The 20,350-nt window shown below is 40.7% G+C and overlaps 1 non-coding gene across 1 annotated transcript; it reads left to right on the forward strand.

Moving 5' to 3' along the window:
• The first annotated feature begins 5,528 nt into the window (after positions 1–5,528).
• On the forward strand, positions 5,529–5,632 carry LOC148547664 (small nucleolar RNA R71). Its single transcript, XR_015898373.1, has one exon. It is a non-coding gene; the product is annotated as a small nucleolar RNA R71 (small nucleolar RNA).
• The last annotated feature ends 14,718 nt before the right edge of the window (positions 5,633–20,350 follow it).

Here is a 20,350-nt window from a genome sequence, read left to right on the forward strand (position 1 = left end):
CTAGATAATTAGCTACAGGTGCGTACCAAGGAACTACTTCAGATACTGCATGCAAGCTATCAAATGGAAAAGCATCATTGATAGGAGTGGCGTCATCCTTAATGTGCTCAAGGCGACTCAAGTGGTCTGCCACTAAATTCTGGTTATCGCTCCTATCCTTAATTTCTAAATCAAATTCTTGCAGCAACAGTATCCAAAGTATTAGCCTTGGTTTAGACTCTTTTTTAGCTAATAAATACTTTAGAGCTGCATGGTCTGAGTACACTACCACCTTAGTACCAAGTAAATAGGCTCAGAATTTATCCAAAGCGAAAACAATAGCCAGAAGCTCTTTTTCAGTGGTGGTGTAATTAGACTGAGCAGTATCTAACGTCTTAGAAGCATAAGCAAGTACGAAAGGATCCTTACCTTCGCGCTGAGCCAGCGCCGCTCCTACCGCATGGTTGGAGGCATCACACATAATCTCAAAAGGCTGGCTCCAGTCTAGTCCTCTCACAATTGGAGCTTGAGTCAAGGCGATTTTCAGCTTATCAAATGCTTGCATGCAATCCTCACTGAACTCGAACTCAACATCTTTCTGCAGCAGTCTGGATAAAGGCAATGCTACCTTACTGAAGTCCTTAATAAATCTCCTATAAAAACATGCATGGCCAAGGAATGAACGGACTTCCCTCACGGAGGAGGGGTAAGGTAAACTAGAAATGACATCTACCTTTGCTGGATCTACAGAAATACCAGTATTAGAGACAACATGTCCTAGAACAATCCCTTGTGTTACCATAAAATGACATTTTTCAAAATTCAATACAAGGCTTGAACTAACACACCTGTCTAATACTCTAGCTAAACTATCCAAGCAAAGGTTAAAGGAATCGCCATATACGCTAAAATCATCCATAAAAACTTCCATACATCTTTCGATAAGATCTGAAAAGATACTCATCATGCATCTTTGGAAAGTAGCCGGTGCATTACATAAGCCAAAAGGCATCCTCTTATATGCATACGTTTCAAAGAGACATGTAAAAGTAGTTTTTTCCTAATCTTCAGGAGCTATATGAATTTGAAAATAGCCTGTATAACCATCTAAAAAGCAGTAATAGGATTTACCTGACAGGCGATCAAGCATCTGGTCAATAAATGGCAAGGGGTAATGATCCTTGCGAGTAGCTTGGTTAATACGCCTATAATAAATTCAAACTCTCCATGAATTCTGCACTCTAGTTGTCAGGAGCTCACCATGCTCATTCTTTACTATTGTGACCTCAGACTTCTTGGGCACCACTTGTACTGGACTGACCCATTCGCTATCTGAGATGGGGTAAATGATATCTGCTTCAAGTAGCCTGGTCACTTCTTTCTTGAAAAATTCTAAGATGGTGGGATTCAATCTTCTTTGGGGTTGACGGACAGGCCTTGATCCCTCTTCTAAGAATATTCTGTGCTCACAAACTTGAGGGCTGATGCCTACTATATCCGCCAAACTCCACCCAATTGCTTTCTTGTGTCTTCTCATCACACTGAGCAGCTGCTCCTCCTGTTGGGAAGTGAGTTCCCTTGCAATGATAACTGGGAGCTTCTGATTATCCTCAAGGTAAGCATACTTGAGGTGGGGTGGAAGGGGCTTTAATTCCAATATCTACTCATGGTTGGGCTCTAGATCATCAGGAGCTAGTGATAATGGCAAAGTGTCCTCATTGTGTTCAAAGGGTGTCCCCACATTTGGACCTTGCTCCATGTGCCTCTCTTCTACTTCTTCTTGGTGAACTGCAGCTACAGTTTCATCAATGATGTCGCACTGGAAGATGGAATGATCTTCCGGAGGGTGCTTCATAGCTTCATTCAAATTGAAAGTCACTGCTCTGCCATCTATCTCAAAGGAGTAAGTTTCTGAGAAGGCATCCAGCTTGAACTTTGAAGTCTTCAAGAATGGCCTTCCAAGTAGGATTGATGATGGTCTTCCTGAGTCATTAGGGGGCATTTCCAAGATATAGAAGTCAATGGGAAATGTGAGCCCCTTAATGCTTACCAGCACGTCTTCAGCAATTCCAACTACTGTGATGATGCTCTTATCTGCTAAAACAAAACGAGCTGCTGACCTTTTTAAGGGAGGGAGCCTCAAAGAATCATATATAGACAATGGCATAATACTCACACTCGCTCCTTGATGAGTATTTTGGTGAAAAATAAATTTCTCCCAAAACACACAAATCTAACCGGCAAGTGTACCGGGTCGTATCAAGTAATAAAAACTCACGGGAGTGAGGTCGATCCCACAGGGATTGAAGGATTGAGCAATTTTAGCTTAGTGGTTAATTTAGTCAAGCGAATCAAGATTTGGTTGAGTGTTTTGTGATTTGGAGAAATTAAATTGCATGGAAGTAAAGAGAACAGGGAATTAAAGTGCTGAATCGTAAAGAACAAGAAATTAAATAGCAGAAACTTAGAATGCAAGAAATGTAAATTGCGGAATCTTAAAGTGCAAGAAATGTAAACGGCTGGAATTGTAAAGGGAATTGGGGATTGGATTTGCAAAATTTAAACAAGGAAAAGTAAATTGCATCAAGCAGAGAAGTAGAAGAAGGTTTGGGTTAGATTGGATCTTGAAGCAGAAAAGTAAATGAACATGAAAACAGTAAACAGAAAATGTAAAATTGGGAAATTAGATCTCAGGACCCAGAGACTAGAAAACCAAGTCTAGATCTCAATGCCTTCCTAGATCCAACAAGAACAATTTCAAGGGAATTGTAAATTGCAAGGAAAATAGATGAAGAGCAATTAACAGAAATTAAATTCAATCAAGCAGTAAATAAAGCAGTGAGATCCAAGGTTGAGATTGAAACAGAATTTCTTCAATTCTCCAACCCAAAATCCAAGACAATTGTAATTGAAATTGAAAGCAATAAAACTGAGAGGAAGAGAAGTGAATTCTCCTTCCCCAAGACAAAGAAATTAAAGATCACTCAATATCCAAAACTCTCCGAAAACTATTATGAAAATTCCAAAAGAAAGCTCTCTGAAGAACTTGAATTCTATCCTATTTATACACTTTCTTCAAATGATCTTCAAGCCTTGAGTTGGGCCTTTGCTCTTGGTGGAATTGGGTTGAAAGAGGCCTTGGTTAATTGCTCTTGAAGTTTGGAGAAGAACCAAAGTGAACCAATTGAACCGGGTTGGAGTTTTGCAAAAGTTGGACCAAAAGTTTGAGCAAAAGTTAGGGGTCTAACTTTTGCTCCAACTTTTCATATCAGCTACCATAATCTGCTGATACCAACGTTGGTGCCAAAGTTAGGGGTCTAACTTTGGCCCTAACGTTGGCCTTACCTTGTGCACTTGTGGCGCCAACGTTAGCCACCAAGTTAGGGGGCTAACATTGGCGCAAACTTTTGCTCCTCCCCTTGTGATTTTCATGTGCCAACGTTAGCCACCAAGTTAGGGAGCTAACGTTGGCGCAAACTTTTGGTGCCCAGGGAGGTTTTCTTCATGCCAACGTTAGCCTCAAAGTTAGGGGGCTAACGTTGGCGCAAACTTTTGGTGCCCAGGGAGGTTTTCTTCATGCCAACGTTAGCCTCAAAGTTAGGGGGCTAACGTTGGCGCAAACTTTTGGTGCCCAGGGAGGTTTTCTTCATGCCAACGTTAGCCTCAAAGTTAGGGGGCTAACGTTGGGGCTAACTTTTCAACCAAAAGTTTGTGCAAAAGTTTGATGCTAACTTTAAGTCCAGCTTTTTGCTTCCTGGTTCAATTTCACTTATTCCATTGTCTTCTCTTTACTCCTAGCTATTCCTTCTTGCTTCAACCTTTCTCCAAGCTTTCTTCACCTATCATTAATCAACCAAACACATCAAAGCTATGCTTGAAATCATGAGATATTCATTCTTTCATAATATGTGACAATTATAGTATAAAACCTCATGAAATAGCATGAATTCATACATGGTTGATTAAATCAAAGGAAACATGAAAATCTACCTAATTGGTTTGCTTGTAGCTCAAGAAAGTGCATAATTCTAATGAAAACAAAAGAAAAAGACTAGTTAAAATAGGCTAAGATGACTTGTCATCACTCCTAAATCACACATGCAGTCAGAAAATATTACACCCCAATGGTACAGTTAACCATGCATGGACCTGGATCACTACATTTTTCAGGTATACCTCCCATTAAAGCAGATATAGAACTACCTAAAGGAATAGTTTCTAATTCATTAATTTTATCTTTATGTATGCATAAATCTTTCAGAAACTTTGCATATTTAGGTACTTGTTGAATAACATAAAAAAGGGGAACAGTTACCTCAACCTTTTTGAAGATTTCTACCATTTTGGGATCAAGTTCCATCTGCTTCCTGGACTTCCTTACAAGGTGTGGAAATGGAATAGGAATGGTGCCACTTGTAGCTTCTACGTCCTTTGGTGCTCCATTCCTTGGCTGCGCTACTTCTTCTTCAATTATGTCTTGTACTTCCTCTTCCTCTTCAGCATCTTCCACTTCAACTACGTCTTCAACTGGGGCGTGTTCTTGTGGGCTTGGCTCCGCCTGATTCCTCTCTTGCAGTGTGGTTCCAGACCTCAAAGTGATGGCATTGATGCCACCCTTGGGGTTGGGTAAGGGTTGAGAAGAAATTCCACTGGAGCTTGAAGGCTGATTATTGGAAGTAGTCATTGATCTAATCTGTGAGGCAAGGGCTTGTACAGCAGAGGTCAGACCGTTCAAGGTGGAGCTAAGTGTGTTCTCCATGGCCTTTTGTCTTTCCTCAATAGATTGAAGCACTTCGTCATGAGAAGAAGAAGAAGGGTAAGTGATCTAAGTGGCCTGCTGTTGGTTGTTCTGAGGTGCTTGCGACTGCCTTAAGTGAGGTGCTTTGTAGGGCTGGTTTTGGTTCTACTGTCTGTTGTTGTTATTCCACCTCTGATTTCCATTGTTGTCTCTGCCTCTTTTGTTGTAGTTGTCCCTCCAACCTTGGTTAGAATTATCCCTCCATCCCTGGTTGGAATGGTCTCTCCATCCCTGGTTGGAGTTGTCTTGCCAACATCGGTTGTAGTTTCCACCCTGGTTGTAATTGCCGCCTTGTTGATTGTACCCTTGATTCGGGCGATCATAGAAATTGTGAGTAGATGCCAAAGTGTTGTCCTCTTGTTGGAGCTGCGGACACTCATCAATGTAATGACTATAATCAGCACATATTCTGCATACTCTCTGAGGAACCAACTGTTGACTTTGTTATGGTGGGGGAGGCTGCGGTTGTTATTGATTCAGCTGCATCTGCTTCAGTAGGTTGGTCATCTCACATATAGCCTGTGTGAAAGCAGTAGTCTCACTGCTAGAGAAAACCTCTGCAACAGCCTTGGGGTGGTTGTTTCTGTGCCTGTGATTCTGAGTGGACTCAGCTAGGTCACTGATCAGTTGCCACGCTTCATCTGCGGTCTTATACTTTTTCAGGGAATCATTACTTGCACCATCGAATGTAGTCTTATCCCGAGGCTTCATGCCTTGAGTGAAGTAGCTGATCAATACGAACTTGTCAATCATGTGATGGGGGCATGCGTCTAGAAGATTCTTGAAGCGCTCCCAATACTCATAAAGAGTCTCTGATTCACCTTGAATAATGCAGGAGATCTCTTTCCTCAATCTATCTGTAACTTCAGCTGGAAAGTATTTTTCCAAGAATTCTCTCCTGAGCGTATCCCAGTTGGTAACAGTTGCTTCAAGTTGGGAGTAGTACCATTCCCTCGCCTTTCCCTCAAGAGAAAACGGGAAGGCAGTTAGCAGAATAGAAATTTCATTTGCACCATGACGCCTAACAGTAGAACAGGCTATCTGAAAATCCCTGATGTACTTGATAGGCTCCTGAGCAGGTAAGCCATGAAACTTGGGCATCAAGTTGATTAGCGCAGTCTTCAGTTCAAAATCTGCAGCCAGATTTGGATGACGCACTTGATACAGTTGCAGTGTAAAATCTAGAGCTCCTGCCTCCTGGAGAGTAATCCTCCTGGGTGCTACCATGTTATCTACACATAAATCCACAAAATCAGTAGTAGAGGAGCTTGTTTCTCCCTCAGATGGCAGTTCATATTCACCTTCAGAAGATACTGGTGAATTGATAATAACCACTTCACCACCCTCAGAGGCTAACCGACGCCGAACTCGCCTAATACGTGAAAGAATTCTTTCAATTTCAGGATCAAATGCGGCTAAGCTCGGATCAGGCAGTGAACGCATCATTCAATGAGTGAAACGTATAGCTCATGGTAATAAAATAAAATAAAATACACAAATAAATAAAATTAAAAATATTTACACCAACTAATAATTTAGCACACAATTGCAACTCCCTGACAACGGCGCCAAAAATTGATGCGTGGCGGAAATCAGCCAATTAAGAAATCAATATGGAAATACGTTGCAAGTATAGTTCTTAACCAGCAAAAATCTGCTCATCAATTTAGAAAGGTTGTCACAAAATTAGAATAAAAATACTGGGAGTATGAATCTCAGGTCGTCTCCCAACGAGTTGACAAAAGGGTGCTATCTTATTAATCAGGAGTTTTCTAAGAATTTTTCAGAGTTGAATAACAGGAATTAAATAATTATGAATTAACGGAATGAAAATCAAAAGAGATTTATATATTCAGAATAAAAAGCCTTGACTGGGGGAATGATTAATTGGAAGTTCTATCCTTGTTGGAATTCTCTCAAGTGTAGTATAAAGAGGTTGTTATTTTCACTTAGTTAACCCTTACTAAATAAAGGAAAGTCAAGTGATTGAGCTAACTCTTATTCGCAAATCCTAGTCCTCTGCCTTGGGAAGGTCTAGCATTAGTAAATAGAGAATTAGCCAACAACTTCCAATTTAACTAACCACTTAAGCATTCCAACTCAAGTGTCTCCTTTTAATCAACCCCCATGTCAAGTTATGAATCTACTCCATCAACATGAATATTACTTGCACATAATTAAAAAGGGAATAAAAGGAAGACATGATAGACAATAACTAAAAATCAATTAAAAGTAAAGTAATCCCTTGCATTAATACATTCTGAAGATAATCCAATTGTAACTCTAAACAAGAATTAAGAATATGGAAGAGTAAGGGAATAAGGAAACAAACTAGAATAATATCTTCAACGGAGATAATGACTCTTCTCAATATCCAAAAGCAAAAGCATTAAACTATAAAACTATGAATGTGTAGAAAACCTAGAGGAAGAGTAATTTTCTCTCTAGATTCAGATCTAAAACTAAAACTATGCTAATGAAAATGTGTGTTGAGTCTCTACATGTCCCCTGGCTCTAGTCTGTGTTTCTGGGGGGAAATCGGGTCAAAACTCGGCCCAAAATCGCCTCCAGCATTTTCTGTTATTTCTGCAGATCGTAGATGTCATGCGTACACGTCAGCCACGCGTACCCGTCGCTGGTCATCTTCGCGTGTCACACGTACGCGTCATGCACGCGCACGCGTTGCTGTGAAAACCTCCAGATCACGCGCACGCGTGAGCCATGCGTGCGCGTCGATGCTCGCTGGTTGTCTCCTTTATTTCTTTATGCTCCTTCCATTTTTGCAAGCTTCCTCTCCATCCTCTAAGTCATTCCTTCTCTATAAAGCCTGAAAACACTGAAGACACAGATCACGGCATCGAATGGTATAAAGAAGGATTTAAAACACACAAATTAAAGGCTTAGGAAGCAAGTTTTCAATTATGGAACAAAACTAGGAAAGAATTGTAAAATCATGCAAATTATATGAATAAGTGGGCAAAGACTTGATGAAACCACTCTATTGAACACAAGATAAATCATAAAATAGTGTTTTATCAACGTGCGAGGGTTTTAAAGACTCATTTAAACCCCTTCCCCTTTTTGCCGTTTCCTTTGCTTCCCTCTTCGTATCATTTTGAATCTTCTCAAACATTTTCCCTCAGTCTTCTTTTCTTCACCTTCCACTAAAATTTCTTTGTCTTCGTGCATCGCAGTGCTAACTTTCCTGCATCCAAGCATCCTCCATTCCAGAGTAATCGTGGGCACAGTTTCATCATCGCTTCGATCCTCACTGCCTTTCTTACTTACAGGTTGGTCTTTCTTTCTTTATTTTCATGCCATGCCTGTCTGTTGCTTTTCTTTATCAAGTTTGCATTTTTATTTGATTTTACTTTGGGAAACTTGGTTCTAATTCTAAAAGGTTGAGTCTTTGTGAATCTGATCATCGTTACCGTGATGGCGCCTTCTTGCATTTGATGTTTTTGAGGGCTTTTTGCGTGTCACTTATTTCTGTAGTCTTTCACACTTGTGCCCCCTGTTCGGCGCATTTTGTTGATAATTTGGGACTTTTAAAGTCCTTTGGGAACTTCCTATAACTTTGATAATAAACTGTTGGCAGGAAAAGTTATAACTTTGATGTCTTCTTGTTGATGATGTTGATTGTTCTGGCTGTTTGTGTGGGGATTTTTTTTGTGTTTCTTCTGATGAGAGGTGCTAAACTATCAAATTTCGAGTTCTTTGCCTCGTTACTGCCTCCAAAGGGTGCCCCTGGACTTTGGTGTGAGTCCTGGGGTTTCCCTTTTACTACCATATCTATTTCTTCATGTTCAAATGTACTTGTCCGAGTTGTTTTGGGGGTGACCTCTTTTTCCCTATTTCTTTATTGTAGGAATAGTTGGCCCATGTCTTCTCGCAAGAACATTGTTGAGATGTCTTCAAGGTCCCAGACGGCATGTCCGATTGGCTGGATTCTATTGTCTTGATGTGTGTTACTATGGTTGACTCTGAATATTACGCGCAACTTAGGAGACACCATAGGATTTGTAGTAGTAGAGATCAGGAGAAAAATTACGAGTTGGTGTCACTTGACCCTGAGGAAATGGTTAGTTTTTCATCTTTGATTCTGGGAGAGCGGCTCTTCTTCTATGCTTATGATTACTTCTTCAGCCAATTGAACATTACACTTCCCTTCAGCCCCTTTGAGACCGAGCTGTTGTGGTCCTGCAATGTGGCTCCTTCTCAGCTCCATCCAAATTCGTGGGGTTTCATAAAAATCTTCCAATTGTTGTGTCAGGAACTGGACATCCGACCTATCCAAACTCTCTTTCTTTACCTTTTTGTTTTGACCAAACCAGGGATTTCTGCTAAAAAGAAGGCATCCTGGATTTCTTTCTGAGCTTCCTGATAAGCAGAAGTCTATCGTCGATCTAGATTTTCACAAAATAGAATTTCGTCGTTGAAAGTATAGTCTAGACCAACAATTGATTCCCAAATCAAATGTTTAAATTCAAATCAAAGTAACCGAGTGTAATGAAACCTCGGGTCGTTCTCCCTAGGAATGCAAATGAAATGTTACTTCTTTCGGTTGTGAGGAGGGCAAAAGGAGTTTTGTAATTAAAGAACAAAAGATTAAAAGAACTAAGTAATGAGCAAAATTATAATTAATGCAAGTAAAGGGAAGACAGGATCAAAGCTAGTGAAAATGCTATAAATGCAATAAAAATCCTTGACTTGGGGATGAGGATCCAAGGAATCCTATCATTGCCATAACCACAACTATGGTAATTGTTATGAGTCAATCTCGCCTAGTCAATCCCAACCATCGAGGAGTAAGTCAAGCAAGCATAATTGACCTTAATCCATAAGTCCTAACCAACTTACCAAACTAGTTGATAAAAGGCTAGCGTCAATGGAAACAAGAGTCAACTAACTATCCAAGAATTACCACTAAATGTCGGACATTATGACTCTAGTATCCTAGGAACTCAAACCACAAGCCAAGGTGGGAAAATCTACTCAAAACCTAGAGTTGGGATTTTCACAAACACCTTGTGTGCATAAAAGTAAAGCATGGAAAATTGCAAAGTAAAATGGAAAAGTATAACCAACTATCAACAAAACCAAACATAAACAAGCAATCAAACATAAAGGAAGCATGAAATGTAAAATTCATTAATCAAAACTTCAAGAAACACAAAATTGCAATATGAACAAAGTAACTTGAACCAAGAGAAATTGAAAGTAAAAGTGCTTGAATTAAAGAGGAAATTGAGAGTACTTACAGTTGAAGAAGTAGAATCAAAATCAAAGCTTGCTATAAAATGCTACAATGGAAATTGATAAACCCTAGGAAAGCTCTTCTACTCTACACTACTCCTACTCCTAATTACTATGAAAACTATCTAAAAATTGCTCCAATGCTTCCCCCCTTGATAAGTGTTGAAGTCTCCTTTATATAGCACTCCAAAATAGCATTTCAGCCTTCCAAAAATGAGCCAAGGGCCTCAGAAATCGCGAAGCACGTGCATCATTAATGAATTCACGTGCAGGGACCTATGCGGACGCACGCGTACACACAGACACGTGCGTCCACACACGCAGCTAAAAATGAACCTGTGCGTACGCACAGGTGCATGCGTACGCACACATGGAAATTCTTGCTTGTGCACGCGCACGCAGGGCTGTGCGCATGCACACTTCGCTGTGTGTGCTTTTCCTTATTTTCTTCATGTTTTCTTCCTTGTAAATGCTTTCTTCCACTTTTATCCTTCCATTCTTGCCTTCTAGGCCTGAAATCACTCACAAACCATATTACGGCTTCGAATGGCACAAAGGTGGGATTAAATTGCTCTATTAAAGCACAAAATTTCATGTTTTCACATTTAAGATCAAATTAGGGATTAAACACAAAAGTATGCTATTTTGGTGCTTAAGTGTGAGTTCATGTGCTAGAATCCATCCAAATTGAGTCAAAATATACCATCAAATATGGACTCATCAACTCCCCCACACTTAAACAATAACATGTCCTCATGCTAAACTAACAAGGAGAATGATCAAAGGGTAATCCACTTATTAAATGCAACTACCTATATGCATGCAAGTATGTAAATACTATGCATCTATCTATCTATCTATCTATAGCATCTATATGAAATTGGTGAAAACAAACAATTAAATTTCCAAGCAAGTATAGACAAGTAGGGCAGAGCAAGGAAACAATCCATTGCAACAAAAATCTAGAGAATTGATTCAACTCATCAAAGTGAAGCAACTTGCAAGAATTCGTGATAAGAAGCATGGAGACATAGAGTTGAGTAATTGAACCCTCACTAGGTGTGTATACACTCTAATCACTCGGTGTCTAAGGGTCAATTCACTCAAGTCTCTTCTAATCATGCTTTCAAGGAGTTGCTCTTCATCTAACAATCAACAACAAGTGATGTATGAATGCAATTATCATGAGGACTTATTGGGGTTGTAATGGGGTTAGGGTAAAGGTGGGATAGATATAGCTAAGTGGACTAAAATCATTGAATCCTTGATTAGTTTAAGTCATCCACATCAACCTAAATCAATCTACTCAAAACCAAATGCAATCCTAACTTTCCATTAACTCTTTTTCACAAACACTCATGTATGGCTTATCATTCAAATCACATATGCATTTCTTATTCATTTTTCCTTTCTTCGGGATAACTTTCCTCCCTTTTTATGATGATGTTTTTTTTTCTTTCTTTTTTTTTTTGAAAGTAAAATGCATGTGGTTCTAGTATCTCATACATGAGTACACCCATTTCCCAAGATTTTCAATGAAACACCCAAATTAACAATTCCATTTACTACCAATGTTTCCCAAATTTCCTCCACACTTAAATGAGACACACTCCTCAACCTAAGCTAATCAAGGATACAATCCAAGGTAAATCATGGTTTTCCGCTTAAGGTTGTGATGTGCTAATATCAAGAACAATAGGGTAAATAAGGCTCAAAAGGGTTAACAAGGGTAGATGCAAGGGGTAGGCTATATGGGTAAAGTAAGTTTTTATCAAAGATGGCCTCAATCATGCTCAATACAATTCAAGACATCAATCAATGGAAATAAAGAATCAAGCAACACCAAGATTACAATCATAAAAGAGATATATCACACAATGAACAAAGTTAGTGGTTAAAATGTATAACCACTCAATATAGCCCAAAACTCACAAGGTACTTGTTCTTTACTCTTCTATGTTCCAAAAAGAAATCATTAAAGCAAGGTTGAAAACAGTTTTCTCAATCAATTCAATAGCATGCCCTTGACAAAATTCTTGGAAAATTTGTTTTTTTTCACCAAAATTATTTCCTATATGTATGTATGATGTGATAGATGCAAAATTTTTCAAAATTTCCTAGTTCTTTTCCTAATTTTCAACAAACAAAAAGTAACATAAACAATTAGGATCAAGATAAACTAGGCATAGGCTATTCACATTATCCAATCACAAACCACAACTATACTATATACCAAGAAATATAAAGATGCAATATATATATACCAAAAGTACTAAACAATATGAAAAAGTAAAGTACTGTCAATATCCACAAAAGTAAAATAAAAACTGAAAATAGACTAAATAGAAGTGTTCAGAAGAGAATATTTACACCCGAAAATAGAAGATCCTCCCCCACACTTGTCATGCACTGTCCTCAATGCTCAAAGGAATCAATCGGGGGGGATCAATCATGTGAAGCTCCACCGCTTGGCAGTAGTGGGTGGTGATGACGCTGGTAGACAATAATGGCGCTGGATGGCCGTGGTGTGGACTCAACTCTCGGCTCAGCTATAGTTGCCGACTCCTCTACTCTCGGTTCCTTGGCTCGCTGCTCCTCAACACTCTTAACCACTGCCTCCTCAGTCGTAGGCTCCTCAGGTCTTCGCTCAGGGTGCTCGACTGCCTAGCCAGCTTCAGCTGCTGGCTCCTCAGATGCAGGCTCCTCGGCCTCTGGCTCTGGTGTATCCGGAGGAGGTAGCCCAGGGTCTCTACCCTCAAACTTTGCCACTATCCACAGGAAGCGGCGAGCATTGTGGCGCTCGGATCAGTGGAGGGCCTGAAGGATGTCCCGGTATAACTCATATGGTGACTGAGGTCGGGGTATGGGCAGATACGGCTGCTTACTGATGTAGACAGATGTCCGGTTAGTTAGGCGTCTCTCTACACCAGATAAGGCTGCTAATCTGGTGATCAGAGATGGGAAGGGAACGTTGAATTTCTACTGTAGGTTCACCTTCATCATCAACTCTCTGATGAGGGGGAGAACAGAGATCCTCTTCCCCTCCAGAATAGCCCGTAGTAACACTGCCACACGGATCCTGATATGAGTGGAATGCGTGCTCGGAAGGATGTAATCGGCAATGATCTGCTGCCAGATGCTTGCCTCCGGGTTGAGGTCCGTGCACGCAATGCTCGAGGGTACAGGCTGCTCTCCTTTCCTGTATTCCCATGTAGCCTCAGGTTGGCCAATCTTTTTCAAGACCGCATCCAAAGAGATTTTGCCCGTGGTGACGTCCGTCATTATTTGAGTATAAGCGTCCCTACCCGAAGGAATATGCGGAATGTCTAAGAGGGCCTCTAAAGCAGTATTAGAGGTGTCCAAGATGACACCTCTTAAGAAAACAGTTTGGCCATCCCTCTTGAGGAGATTGGCGTAAAGTTCCTTGACCTGGTGTTCATTTACTTTCACCAGGTCGGATTTTACGAATCCCTAATGATAAAAATTTATTTCTATCAAGGATTGTATCCGCATATTTCTCGGGCAGGTTTAGCTTCCTCTCATAATGAAAGGCGCGCTTTTCTAGTTTCTTATGTTCTTGGGCCTCGGAATTGACAAAGTGTCTGGATGGTCGCTGGGAGGAACGGGTAGAGGGCGAGCCAAGAGGTTGGCTTTCTCCTTTCCCTTGTGGCCCATCTTGAAAAAGACAAAAACAGAACACAACTCAGGGAAAACAGATAAAATCACAGAAAAAAGAAGGATATATTCAAACAGTTCAATCAAGAGCCAGTCAGATAAACAAATGCCAATCAGGTAAAAACATGTGTAAACAGTAGAATGTTCCAAAGAGAATCCATTTTTCCGAAATCAAGCAACCTAAGTAATAAATGAATGAATGAACAAACAATGAAAGCATACGTAGGACTTAGGTGTATTATGTATGTGAATTGAGTTCAAAGAGATTGATTAGTGCCATTGTGCCTTGGAAATTGGAAGAGTTTGGAAAAATTAGCACAAATGGCAAAAAATCAAAGTCAGAGTGAAAGCTTGCACTCATCCATGTTGAAAAGGTAGGAATTGATCACATATACATAACCTTTTATCCAAAGCAATTCTTGATTGAAAAAGAAGGTGTCATTGCTCAAAAACCTCAAGGAACAAGTGGCTAAGTCTATGGTCGTTGATGCTAAACACACATGGATAAGCCTTTGATCAATTCACATAGAAAGCAATGCATGTACTATTGCCAATGACACCAAAGAGATTTCAAAATTGGAAGTTTAAGGCGGGTTTGGTGTTTAAGCAAAAGAAAATGAGCAATATGTACATGTTGCAGCAAATTAGCATGCTATGCACTTGCAAAACGCATCAAACAGAATAAGTTTAAGCTTGTAATTGCAGTTTGATGTGTCAGTATGAATAATCAAATAAGTGCTCAGCTAGCAGTGCATTTAATAGAATCTAATATGCATAAGAGCAAGAACATCAGCAGAAGTGACAGAGCTATAAGTTTCAGGGTCAAAATGGTGTTCAAGCAGAGTGCAGAGTGCACAAACAATTCCATCTCAGGCAGCATTTAAAGTACACAGGAATTTTTTTTGCTCAATCAGAAAACAACAATGCAGAATTGAAACAAAATTCAAAATCTGTGTTGATCAGACACAGAAGATGAGTCAAAAATTCATTCAGCATTTAAATGAGCAAAACCTGTGCAAAAGTTATGAGCAGCAATCACAGTTCATCAATGGTGAAATTCACAGCAGCATTCAGTCCAGAAAACAATTCAAAATACTTAGCCAGCATCACATATATTCAATCTGAAAAAGAGAAGTCATCTAACCTAATACCTCCTAATCCACTAAAGCAAAATTAAAGATAGAAATAAAAGGAACCAGTAAAATAAATCAGCAACGAAATGGAACAGAACCAAAATGAAACCTAGAAGCAGATAGAGAAGGAAGGATGAAGGAAGGTTGGGCGCGATAGAGAGGTGCAGCGGCACAGGGGTCTGCCACTCCTGGTGGCTACTCGTCAGAACTGAAGAGGCGCAGCCTAGGGCAGGGATGGCGCAGAGTACAGAGACAGGGAAAAGAGAGAGAAGGGGAAAAGTGGGAGAGAGAGAGAAGGAGAGAGAGAGAGAGAGAGTGTGTGTGTGTGTGTGTGGCGACGATGGCGGTGGTTGGTCGCGGGGTGGAGGGAGAAGAGGGGTTGAGTGAGCGTGTGTGTTCAGAGAAGGAGAAGAAAGGGTTGGGGTAAGGTAAGGAAATGAAGCGCGAGCCCCTGATTTTTTCGAATAAACGTTCGAAAAGTGACATGTGCGGACGCATACAGGGGAGAAAGAGGGGGGTGTGCGCGCGCACCGGGTCGTGTGAGCGCTACGAACAGGAGGTGAAACGCAACCTGTGCGGGCACACAAAGGGTGTGCAGACGCAGAGAAGAGGGAAAAGGTTTAAGTGGATACGCACGGCTTGTGCGTGCGCTGCGTCCAGGGGGTGTTGTTCAAGTTGTGCGGGCGCACAGAGGGAAAAGGGGCGTGTGCGGCCGTACGCATGGTGTGCGGACGCCTAAAAGGGAAAAGAAGGGGGTGTGCACACGCACAAGCCGTGCATGTGCTGCGAACAGAGGGGGCTTTTGGGGTGTGCGTGCGCACACGGCTGTACGGACGCATAGGTCTCTGTTCATGCAACAAAAATTTTGGCTCTAAGGCACCAAAATTGACATCCTAAACAGGTTTTCAAGCCCCAAAACATCACAAAACTTCCAAAAACACCTTATTTTACTAAAACTACTCAACAAACATCAAAATAAAACAACCAACCAAGCAAATTAACCAATTATTCATGAAACAAAAGCTAAAAGAGACAAGATTAGAAGGATATTACCATGGTGGGGTGTCTTCCACCTAGCACTTTGGTTTATAGTCCTAAGTTGGACTTGGTGAGGAGATCCTTGTTAGAGCGGCTTATGCTTCCACTCCTCCTTGAATCTCCAACCAAGTTTGCTATTGATTCGACCTCTGGGGTCCCAATTAAGTTGCATCACACTCATGAGAGAATTCAAGCTAACACTTAGGATCTAACTTGGTTGACTCTTGCAACATATATCCAGATCCCATATTTGAGTTTTTCCATCACCACTGACGTGCTTGTGCACTCCCCGAAATCCACTAAAGTGACTCTTGCACCAAAATTGAGCTTCAAATGCTGGATTGGCTCCTTTGGTGAACTTTCCATTTCTTAGCCAATCAACATTCTTCTCTTCACCATCCACTACGCCAAGAAAGATTCGAAGTTGACTATCCATTTCTAAAATGGCATATTGATGTGGGCCTAGAAATCTTGTTAGAGAAGTCTTCGCCCGCTCAATTCGTTGTTGCACAACTAACTTCACTTCTTGGCAACTAATATCTTCCTCAACCTCTTTTGAATCTTCTTCATCATCACTCAAGTAAAAAATTAGAGGTTGTGTGAAGTCCACATCAACGTCTCCTTCCAAATCCAATAAAGGAGGTTCACGAAGGTCATAGAAGGAATTACCCAAGTTGGACAAAAAATCTTGAATGATGGAATCCTCTTGATCAATTCCTACCTATTCTTCATTTATCTCCTCTTGCACTTTATTTTGTGACTTGACATCTTCTACTTGATTTTGCAATTCTTCTTCCACTCCACACTTTTCACTTGGTTCCATACATTCATCCACTAGAGTTTCTTGCTTGTGGCATGAACGCAATAAAGCTAAATGACACAAAGCCTTGGCTAAGGTAGACATGACTTGCTTTTGCTTCCTCTGGAACTCTTGTTGTTCTTGAATGAGCATGAAAAGTACTTCTTGTGTGGCTTGATCCATGTATGAAGATGAGGATAGAGGGGATGAAGGTTGACAATTAAACTCATGAGGGTAAGAGTTTTGGTTTTGTATGTAGTGAGGGTGTGGTGTGTAAGATTGGTGACTATGAAGGTAAGTGTTTGGGTTCCACTGGGGTGCATTGTGGCAATGGTATGAAAAAGTCATTAAAAAATATAAACAAAACCTACTAACAAAAGCAAACAAATAACCAAAAAGAGCTATTTACATTATTAACATATTCACAACAATCAAAAGATATAACACCGTTTGCAATTCTCCCCGGCAACAACGCCAAATTTGATAAGCAGAAGTCTATCGTCGATCTAGATTTTCACAAAATAGAATTTCGTCGTTGAAAGTATAGTCTAGACCAACAATTGATTCCCAAATCAAATGTTTAAATTCAAATCAAATAACCGAGAGTAATGAAACCTCGGGTCGTTCTCCCTAGGAATGCAAATGAAATGTTACTTCTTTCGGTTGTAAAGAGGGCAAAAGGGGTTTTATAATTAAAGAACAAAAGATTAAAAGAACTAAGCAATGAGAAAAATTGTAATTAATGCAAGTAAAGGGTAGACAAGATCAAAGCTAGTGAAAATGCTATAAATGCAATAAAAATCCTTGACTTGGGGATGAGGATCCAAGGAATCCTATCATTGCCATAACCACAACTATGATAATTGTGATGAGTCAATCTCGCTTAGTCAACCCCAACCATCGAGGAGTAAGTCAAGCAAGCATAATTGACCTTAATCCATAAGTCCTAACCAACTTACCAAACTAGTTGATAAAAGGCTAGCGTCAATGGAAACAAGAGTCAACTAACTACCCAAGAATTACCACTAAATGTCGGATATTATGACTCTAGTATCCTAGGAACTCAAACCACAAGCCAAGGTGGGAAAATCTACTCAAAATCCAGAGTTGGCATTTTCACAAACACCTTGTGTGCATAAAAGTAAAGCATGGAAAATTGCAAAGTAAAATGAAAAACTATAACCAACTATCAACAAAACCAAACATAAACAAGCAATCAAACATAAAGGAAGCATGAAATGTAAAATTCATTAATCAAAACTTCAAGAAACACAAAATTGCAATATGAACAAAGTAACTTGAACCAAGAGAAATTGAAAGTAAAAGTGCTTGAATTAAAGAGGAAATTGAGAGTACTTACAGTTGAAGAAGTAGAATCAAAATCAAAGCTTGCTATAAAATGCTACAATGGAAATTGATAAACCCTAGAAAAGCTCTTCTACTCTACACTACTCCTACTCCTAATTACTATGAAAACTATCTAAAAATTGCTCCAATGCTTCCCCCTTGATAAGCGTTGAAGTCTCTTTTATATAACACTCTAAAATAGCATTTCAGCCTTCCAAAAATGAGCCAAGGATCTCAGAAATCGTGAAGCATGTGCATCATTAATGAATTCACGTGCAGGGACCTGTGCGGACGCACAGACGCGTGCGTCCGAACACGCGGCTAAAAATGGACCTGTGCGTACGCACAGGTGCATGCGTACGCACACATGGAAATTCTTGCTTGTGCGCGTGCATGCAGGGCTGTGCGCACGCACACTTCACTGTGTGTGCTTTTCCTTGTTTTCTTCATGTTTTCTCCCTTGTACATGCTTTCTTCCACTTTTATCCTTCCTTTCTTGCCTTCTAGGCCTGAAATCACTCACAAACCATATCATGGCATCGAATGGCACAAAGGTGGGATTAAATTGCTCTATTAAAGCACAAAATTGCATGTTTTCACATTTAAGATCAAATTAGGGATTAAACACAAAAGTATGCTATTTTGGTGCTTAAGTGTGAGTTCATGTGCTAGAATCCATCCAAATTGAGTCAAAATATACCATCAAATATGGACTCATCATTGCCCAGGGAAAGAAAGTATTCTCTATGTATGATGAGTCCTTTAGGGACTTTAAGAATTACTTCTTCAAGGTCTGAGTAGTTGAAGGAGTTCGGCCCTTCTTTCTGGATTAAAGTGATGAACCCTCCTTCCCCCTGTGCTGGCAAAAGAACGTGGTAGTGACTAGGTACTCGTGGGAAATTCTGGATGAGGTCGAGCAGACCTTCGTGAGGGTGTTAGAGAAAAATTGGGGAGAGCCTCCTCATCTCGACACAAAGAGATTTCTAGGAGATCCTTCTCTCCTTCGTACTGAGCTGGGTAGTGGTCGACTTCTTTTTAGCTTTTTCTCTGTTATGTTTGTTTGTTTTGTCGATTTGTCCCTTTATTCTAGTTGTAACTTGGTTTTGTTGGCTTCTTTTTCAGAGATGGTAAAGACTTCGGATTCCATGAAGGCCTTTAAACAGGCCCGAAAAACAACAGCTGCTCGAAACATCTCTACAAGGGCTTCAGGGGAAGGATCTACTTAGGTCCCTCTGAAAAAGGCGACCTCGGGAACTTCTAGTCCAAGGAAGGTTATCCCTACTCCTCAGGTTCATGTGATTCCCCCTGATCCTCCTCGGCCTACTTCTGGTGCTACCTCTTCACCTTCTATTGGTCCTCCTCCGAAGAAGCAAAAAACTGTTGACTCTTTTGTATTGGATACCCCTGATTATGATGCGGCGGGGTTTGTTGATAACCAAATTGCTCCCTTTGGTTGACTTCCCATGGACGATGTGTCCATCCTCCGTCACATAGATTTTATTACTCGTAATAGTGTTCAAATGGCCCATATGGGTGCAGCCTTGTTTCGCACCATCCAGGGTTCCCCAGTCCATGCGACTAAGGCCTTTCTGAAAGATGCTAAGTCTGAGTTTGACAGAATCAAGGGGTTGAAGGAGGAGTTAGATGCAAAGGTGATGCGGTTAGAGCTGGAGGTGGAGAATGAGAAGTCCTGAGCCATCGCTGCTGAGGCTGCTAGGAATCTAGGTGAAGAGACGGTAATGAAGTATAAGGAGAGCTATGTTCGGACTTATGGCGAGTTGCTGGAGACCAGGGAAAGGCTGAAATCTGCCTATGATGACTATGCTAAACTCCAGGGCCATCTCGTAGGTAGTGTTACTGATGCCTACGAGAACCTGAAGGCCCAGGTTCGAGTTCTTGCTCCCGAGCTCGACCTGACCTAGTTCAGCCTGGACAATATTGTAGAGGATGGCAAGATCGTTCCTGCCCCTGAGGATGATGAGGAGGAAGGCCCTCTCCCTGTGCCGCCAGCTAAGGCATCTATTGCTACTACTTCTTCCACTCCTACCAATGAGGTCGACCGTCCTGAGTCGGATCCTGATCTACAAATTCTGAACCGGCCGGATGGGACTGTGGATGCTGTCCCGATCTCGACCCGTCCTCCTCTTCCACCCAAGGATGCTACCACAGGAGAAGATTTGAACCCCTTGTGATTTTTTATATATGTGTATAGCTTGGTCTGTAGGCTCTTTGAACTTTGGTTTTGTGACTTTTTACATTATTGGCTCTTTGTTGACATTTTAGTTGCTTGGCTCAGCAACTTTGTTTTGAAAAACAAATCAAACA

The sequence above is a fragment of the Arachis ipaensis genome, chromosome B8 (genome assembly GCF_059453495.1).
Source record: "Arachis ipaensis isolate K30076 ecotype BB chromosome B8, ASM5945349v1, whole genome shotgun sequence".
Lineage (NCBI taxonomy): Eukaryota > Viridiplantae > Streptophyta > Magnoliopsida > Fabales > Fabaceae > Arachis > Arachis ipaensis.